Genomic DNA, 8,817 nt, shown 5'->3' with positions numbered 1-8,817 from the left:
TAGACTTCTCCGGGATTCAACACGTCCAGCTTGACCGTATAACCATCTGACCTAGCCATCAGAAAACAGGAGGCGAATCAACTACGTTTGGCATATTATGTAAAAAAAAACTTTATTATTAGAAATAAAACAAGTTTTTGTCATATCTACATTTATGCATCTGTGTGCATTTTAATCAAATTTTACAAATGCTAAGCTGTGTTTTTTTCAAACTTTTGAGTTTGACTTTATCATGTAAATTTATTGTTTACTCTTTGGACTGTAAATGGAGTTTGAGACAACCAGGAATTTGACACATCCAGTGCGACACAATTAGGTTAAAATTGTGGTAGGTACATCAGTGTTAAAATACACGCCTGCCCGAAAGTCAGAGGCGGTCTATTTTCCTGAGGGACGGTCAGTTTTGAAAAGTTGCACGCCCGATGGCCAGGCTATTATTGTATTCCCCAAATTTCGTAAGCATTCTAGCATTCATGTAAGAGGTAAACTAACTGTCAATATTAAACACATTATTCAGTCACTTCCGGGTATGCTGATATAGGTTTCTGTCCTCATACTTTTCTTGTGTTTATTTTTTTGTACTTTTGGGTATAGACAGACTTGAAAATTCTGCACTGGCAACATTTTATCTGGTCTTGTAACTTTTCTACATTGCCAGTCTGGTTGTCTGACTTACATTTTGCAGATTTGTTTACACTGGATACTGTAAGAATTCGCTTAGACCACAAACACATCTTAATTTAGGACCACAGGGTTTGACTATTTAGAAAGCAGTAGACTGTGAGCAATCCTTCTTGAACATGTTGAATAGGAAAGGCTTCCTCTTGTTTGAGAAGTCGATGACATTTGAGACTTCCTCCTTGGTTTAATAGATAGACTGTCTGCTCGGAGGGCGGAAGGTTGGTGGTTTCATCACTGCCAACCATACCAAAAGATGATAAAAGATGGTATTTGTTGTTGCCATGCCTGGTGCTCATCATTGAGGGGACAAAACAAGGACTGGTCAGCTCGGAATCGCTATACTGTGTCTAAGTGGGGTATCAATATTGAACTACAGAATGGTATCTCAGTGGGCTAGCACTATAAAACCGGACTAGTACAAGCAGCCACACACGTATACAATGTTAAGGCCCATTTCATCTCACCTTACATCACACCCAGACAATTGATGCAATACATTCAGCAGACTCCTCATAGCTATGGTAGTAGATGTGTAGACAGGTGTATTAATTATTCACAGGTACTAGTTCGAGATACTCCGCATTATTTTTTTGTAAGATAATTTTATTACAGAAACGACAGTATTAACAGTTTTATACTGAAGCATAGCCATGTACAAATATTCATTCTAAAGACTAAATGATAAGAAATTGGAATAAGATCTACAAAATTCCTACAAGTATGTTGCCAAAGATGGGGCAGTTTTATGGGCAGCAAAAAACAGTTTTCCAAGTTGTAGTTAACCTTGAATCAATTATTACATATCAGCCATGCAGTAGGGTATAAATATCATTAATACTAACACATTTGTGATAATGTGACTGGTCGTTTCATATTAGTGTGACCAGTGTGACCTGTCACTTTCATGATCTGGTAAGCGACGCTCTGATTGGTCTGATGAAAGGCTGTTCTGAAGTCGGATGAAAGGTTGTTCATCCTCATGGGATGTCCTCCGATCTTTGTTTAGTGGTAGCGAGAACTAAGATCTGATTTTACTGAGATTGACATTTGAACGGAGGAGGCGTTGCACAGTACGTGGGAAGCACTGCCATACAATCACAACCATATATTAGACATTCCGGAATGTTCGTTTGTTCAGTTTTCAAATTTTAATCGAGAACTGTGTCAACATATTTTTAAAGCGTAGTCTGAAATGGAAGTGGTCAGGTTGAAACGAGTGCTGTAAAGATCGAGAAAGCTGCTTCCCAATTGGCTGATGTTGATTTCTTGTTAGTTGTTTCAGTGGTCGGTCAAAGTTTAAAATATCCTCAGATCTTTGTTTAGCAGCAACGAAAACTTAGAGCTGATTTTAACGAGATTGAGTCTTTTTATTGGTGCATTATGTTCAATAGCTAAGTGTGAACCATTTGTCGCTATTGTGTGGGACCAAGATATGCTTTCATATATCCTGCATCTCCTTTTTTTGTGGTTCTACATATTTCTTTTGATATCTGTATGCCACTTTAAGGTGCATATACATATATATGTTAAGAATATTTAATGATCATAGTGACTATGCATGGATTGTATGTTTAGATTTTGTGATGAATCGATCATATTGAAAATATTAGACGCCTGTCAGCTGTAATTATCATAGGCCAGTAATTGCTTACTTTTCGTCGTGATTCAATGGAGCGATACTGAATATCACATCCCCGTAGGGATTCTGGGTAAAAATAGGTCCCCAGCAACCCGTGCCGGTCGTAATGGGCTGGTGGTCAGTCTCGGTGAATTGGTTTATTGCATGTTATCATACTCATAATTATATGGAGTTGCTTGCTCATAATATCAATCACTGGATTGTTTACAGGTCACTGTCATATAGTTGGAATATTGCTGAGTGTGGCGTTTCATAACAAACAAAAACATTGGCATTGCTTGTTTGCATATACAGTAAACATAGGCAGATCCAGAGGGAGTAAAATTATCAGAGAGGATTTTGATACTTTGGACCCCTCCCTTTCAAAAATCCTGGATCTGAACCTTGGTAAATCCTCGTCAACTATCTCGATAATGCACAGGCTGTTATGAACTAGATACATTGAATTACATCGGTACTTTCCTACAAGCAGGAACCTAATGACATATCAGTGCCCCCATTTTAACTCTGACTAGATTGATAGAATGTCCAGTCTATTGATCCTCAAGGTTAGGCCCTTTGAACCTCTATATCAGAATTGCAGAATATGTCCTTGAACTTGAAGTTACCTCTATGCACAAAAGATTATAACATTAAGCCGATGTTAGTACTCGCTGTGGCCATGGTGTAATGTAGAGATACCAACCCCGAATTGAGTTAACTTTAAAAAGCAATAAATAATATTATGAGCCTGACTGACTATGGTTTTGATGAAAATTAATCTCCTTTTTCTTTGCATTTTGTAACCATACCTCTCAAAGTCTGTAAACCTTCCCTTCACATGCCAAACGTGGGATTATTATGTATATGTTACATGCTATGAGCAAGGTCAATAACTAGCTTATAGTACTGAAGTTTTTGGACAGAAAGTGTATAATTTCCCCGTCATTTTATTTGTGGAATATTGTTCAAAATATTGTAATATTGCCAAAATCGAAATGCTTCGAATCTGTGAATGTATCCGGTCAGGCTTCTGTATTCTGACCCTTAGTTGGTCATCACCATACCTGTGCTCATGTCCACCAAACTGCTAACACTGTATGGTTAACACCCCTGAACGGGTTCCAGTGTTGTTGTAGTGTGTCCACCTGACCAGATATCTTGGCTCCTTGCACAAAGCTGTAAAGGCACATGACTGTTGTATGTCTATGCTGAGGTTGTGATATTGGCCCAACAGTTTCACTGTACAACTGCCATTGACTTATAATAATGTGCAATTTGAATGACTGGATCCGTTTCGAAGCTGTCAGAGCTGAAAAGTTCAATGTTGTTCCCAGTTTCTGTTTGTTATTTATTATGTGTTGTTCATGTATTGTCTATTTTCGTTTTTGAATCATGTCAAGGGACGATCAGGGTTGTGCAAAGCTATGACGTCATCAGTGGAATTTCAATGCATAAGAGGGGAATTTCTAAGAATTGACTTTCACTTTGTGTGAGTTCATTGAAGTATGAACCTTCATAGAGTGAGGGCCAAACTGTATGAATGTTGCTGCTTGCGACGACGCTCATACAATGTTTGGCCCTCACTCCATGAAATGACTGTGTGGAACAGTATTCAGGACTCTTTGTTTGATTGTCTCAAACTGTACATTATCTGTAGTATCTACACATGGTACATTTGATGTGATACATTTAATAAATCCGGGGTAGAATAGGTCATCAGCAACCCATGCTTGCCGTTAAAGGCAACTATGCTTGTTGTAGGAGGCGACTAAAGGGATAGGGTGGTCAGGCTCCCTGATGCATGTCATCGATCCCAATTGCTTGGAATGATGCTCCTTATATCAATCACTGGATTGTCTGGTTCAGACTTGATTTTTTTACAGACCGCCGTCATATAGCTGGATTATTGCTGCGGCGTTAAACAACAAACCAACCAACATTTAATGATTGTGTAGAGTAGCCTTTTTAAGGGTGCTGGAAAGGAGAAAACATGGTTCCATCCTTCAATCACCTGTTCTTAATACCAATTAATCAATACGCACATTTGTGATATATTATATAACATGAGAAAAGTAACTACAAGCGTTTCCTCCTTGAAAATGCCACATTAGATCTTATGTGTTATAAATATTCGGTCAAAAATAAAACTACCAATATGACAGGAGTGAATGCGAGTACAAGTTGTTTGTGGAGCAGGGATTTACCAGGGTCCATCTGTTTTTCAGTACAAGGGACTGTTGGCAGTACATATTGGGGTTGTTACGTGGTGGCAGACATAATTATGGTGGTCCCAGGCTAGTGACCAGTGACATGCTTTATCACAATTGCTCAGAAACCTGGAGCCAGTAATGATGGGGATGCTGATTTTTAGACTGAAGAATATCAGCTAATGACATGCTGAACTTTGAGTGTTTCTTACCAGAATAGAATTGTCAGTTATGTGTAACATTCATTCTACAATTTGATAAATTTAATGATTAAACCAACCATGATTTGGTCCAACATGACTCACAGTTCAAATTATGTCTACTTGGCACCCCATGACCAACTTCAAGACCATTCTGCTAGTGATTAATTATTTAATTAGGGCTCTGTTTTCATGACAGTCTGTATTTTCTTGTGTCGGAAACCATTTCTTACAGAATATACAGCTGTGTTGAAGGGGGTGCATAATAAATACATTAGACATTGAGTTTCCTCAAGAAGCAAACACATCACTGACATGTTAACACAGGATATTGCAGTAAGTTTCCCTAATCGCCACCACTCATTGTCAAATGGTGGTTCGTCAGACTGTTCCATTTTTTGTTTTAGAAACTACCCAGTTATTTCAAATGTTTTCAATGGTAATGTATTTCTGTTTTTGATCCATATCTAAAATTCCCCTAAAATAATGACAGATTTTCAATCAACTTGTCTAGTGTCCTATTAATGTCAAAGTTTAGTTTCATCAACATTTGATAGTTTGTTGTCTCTCGCTCAGTCTCTGAAATCGAATTTAGTTTTAATAAGCACCCACTTTGTCAATTTTCTAACCATCCAGTGCAATATGTGACCAACCACTTGCTAAGCAGAGATGTCTTCTGTTTGTGAAGTTGGCAGTATTATATATGATTTTAACTTGGTTTTCAGAATTTTAAAGGGGGCATGGGTGGCCCAGTCATCTGAGATGCCGCAATTCGCTGTGCAGAGTTGCGTCCCTTGGGCACGCCAGAAACCTATGATTGTGGGTTCGAATCCCGGTTCGCCCCAATTATGTTTCTAGGTTTGTCAGCACCATACCCGTGCTCGTGGGTTTCACCGAAGTGGTAAACGTCTGAGACCTGCATCACTTCGGGCTTTCCTCACACATTAAGCTGACACGCTGTGATATAACTGGAATACTGTTAAAGCGGCGTTAAACACAACTCACTCACTCACTCACTCAGAATCTTAATCTTTTCAGAGAAGAGGAATCTCATCAATGTTTTCTCTATAATCTGTGTTCTGCTTCCATGGTCTAAAGAGCATCTGCCCGGAGAGCAGAAGGTCGATCATTCGAACCCTGGCCATGTCATACCAAAAGACCTTAAAAGATGGTACTTGATATTACCCTTCCTGACCCTGCATTAAGGGGATGAAACAAGGACAAGTTGTTTCAGAGTCTGTATACTGTGTCTGAGTGGTGTTAAACGTGTTGAACTGCAGCATGGTACCTAACTAGGCCAGCGCAATAAGAACAGTATCAATCTGTACTAGTACAAGCAGCCACACACACTAGCAAGCACATGGTCAAATAAGTGAAATAATTTTGAAAGTGACATTATGCTCCATTTCACCTCACCTATGAATTGACGTGAAACTTATTAATGTGGTGGCTATCAGAAACCTTACAAAGGCATCGCTGAATATAACTGACTTAATATTTAAATCAATGTAAGAAATCTATTTTTGTCTTAGCTTCTCTAGACCTGCAACAAATTTTATATTTGGGATAACACTTCCTTAGTAAAGTACAAGTACTGGGATTCGAACCCACACTCTCAGAATGAACCACCAAAGCAATCCAACCAACTCGGCCACCAAGACTTCCACAAAATGAAAGTCTGACAACTGGTAGTCGAGTTCATGTACTTTGTGTCCCTGTCTGAGAAGTGAAATTTGGTATGGGTCCCATGGATGAAAGCTATGGATACACAATGCCATTTAGAAAGTGGTGAAATGAATCAAATTATATGTTTGGGATAACACTTCATCGTGTATTCAGGTGGCCCAGTCATCTAAGGCGCCGCGATTCGCTGTGCAGAGTTGCGTCCCTTGGGCACGCCAGAAACCCAGATTGTGGGTTCGAATCCCGGTTCACCCCGATTATTTTTCTAGGTTTGTCAGCACCATACCCGTGCTCGTGGGTTTCACCGAAGTGGTAAACATCTGAGACCTGCATCACTTGGGGCTTTCCTCCCACATTAAGCTGACACACCGTGATATAACTGGAATACTGTTAAAAGCGGCGTTAAAACCCAACTCACTCACTCACTCATCGTGTATTCTCTTGACTGTCAAACCTTGAAAAGTTCTTACTCCATGAAAAGACAAAGGCCAATGAGAGTCCACAATGAGGGTATCTGCCTAATTCAACAAATGTTAAATAAACTAGCAAACACTTATCCCTATATTACCAGATATGATCCTATTTAGAATAAGACTTTGTATATTTCAATACCTTCATGTTTTGGACTCACAACACTGAATGTATAGGTGTTACTAAGATGTCTCAAGGCTAATTTAAGTTGTGTCCACGGAATGTTTATTCAGCATGTGAACATGTGCAAGTCTTTGATGACCAAATTGATTTTTTAAAATGTTCACAAAGACAGTACAAACATATGGGAACAGATTTGTGGGGGACTCAAAGACATGCTCATGTTTTTCTTGAAGTTAAAAAACAATCATTCTTTTTCACCATTTTTGTCCATACTTATGTATTTGATCCAGTCAGAAGCCCAAAGCCTGCAAATGTCAGAAAGAAGAAAAGCTAGTTGTCATGTCTGATAATTTTCATATCAGCAATTAAAAAATATTCATACCAATATTCCAAAAGGGGTCCTTATCCTTCTCAGTCCTTTCTATTTATTTTGCTACACTGGAGATCAAGTAGTATTCAAGAGAACACCTTGCAGGTGACTGTTAGAGTTGACTTTTAATTCCTGTTTGTCTTTTAAGTTTGCTTGAAAGACTTCCTTTAAGGTACCATACTTTGTTACTGAGTTTTCAGTGAAAGATATCTGATGTGTATTACATCTTTTGACTTACCATGTTTATTGTGGGTTTGATGTGTATTCATCAAGAATAAAGATATAATGTGTATGCTTAATTTTTGTGAGTTTATTTTATTCTCCCATTCATCATCCAATCAACAACACAACAAAAATCACAATGGACCAAGGGGCAAAGTAGTGTTCAAAATACTAAAAAATGGCAGACTGCCATAAGGACCCACAGACTTCAGAAGCTGCAGGCTCTGACTTAACTCTTCAAGGCCCTCATTTGAATAAGGGGCAGTCGGGTAGCCTAGTGGTTAAAGTGTTCGCTCGTCACGCCAAAGACCTGGGTTCAATTCCCGACACGGGTACAATGTGTGAAGCCCATTTCTGGTGTCCCCCGCCATGATATTGCTTGAATATTGCTAAAAGTGGCGTAAAACCATACTCACTCACTCACTCATTTGAATAAACCTGCAGCTTATTGTGACATGTACGAGACGTAGATTTACTGCAGAACATAAGGAGCCGTACAAATTTGAAACTACGGCTGATGTGAAATCTACCTGCCATGGGCCTACGGGTATACTTACTTAAAAAATACTGGAGCACAGGTGGCCCAGTAGCTTTTTAATTCATTGGTTTGAATCCAGGTTTATCATCACCATACCCACACCTGTGATATTTAACTGAGGGGCAATCGGGTAGCCTAGTGGTTAAAGCGTTCGCTTGTCACGCCGAAGACCGGGTTCGATTCCCGACATGGGTACAATTTCGTGAAGCCAATTTGTAGTGTTCCCCTCTGTGATATTGCTGGAATATTGCTAAAAGTGACTTGAAACTTCACTCACTCACTTAACTGAAATACTGTTCAAAGTGGTGATAAACACAAATTGTTAATAATGGACCAACTTCATGGGGATCCTGGGTTTGAATTGGTTTCCAGAAGCTTGTCCTGTCAGTAGACTTATTGGATACCATGGTCAGGCTGTGACATGGTTTATTTAGTGTATTCTCAGATGGTGTGAATTGTTGCTCACACTATCAATCACTGGTTTGTCTGGTCTTGATTATTGACAGGCTATCATGCTACAGCTGGACTATGTGGCATTAAACAACAAACTCATTATTATTGATAGATTGCACAGGACTTTTATCTCATTAATGATATTTTATATGTTATAATTAATTTGCAATTGTTATTGGTGTTATGGTTCAATATTTATAGTTAAGACAACACAACGCAACAGGAGTGTTATGAATACAGAGTTTTAT

The sequence above is a fragment of the Haliotis rufescens genome, unplaced genomic scaffold (assembly GCF_023055435.1).
Source record: "Haliotis rufescens isolate VD_foot unplaced genomic scaffold, xgHalRufe1.0.p SCAF_1, whole genome shotgun sequence".
Taxonomy (NCBI): Eukaryota; Metazoa; Mollusca; class Gastropoda; order Lepetellida; family Haliotidae; genus Haliotis; species Haliotis rufescens.
Note: the sequence above shows the minus strand (reverse complement) of the source record.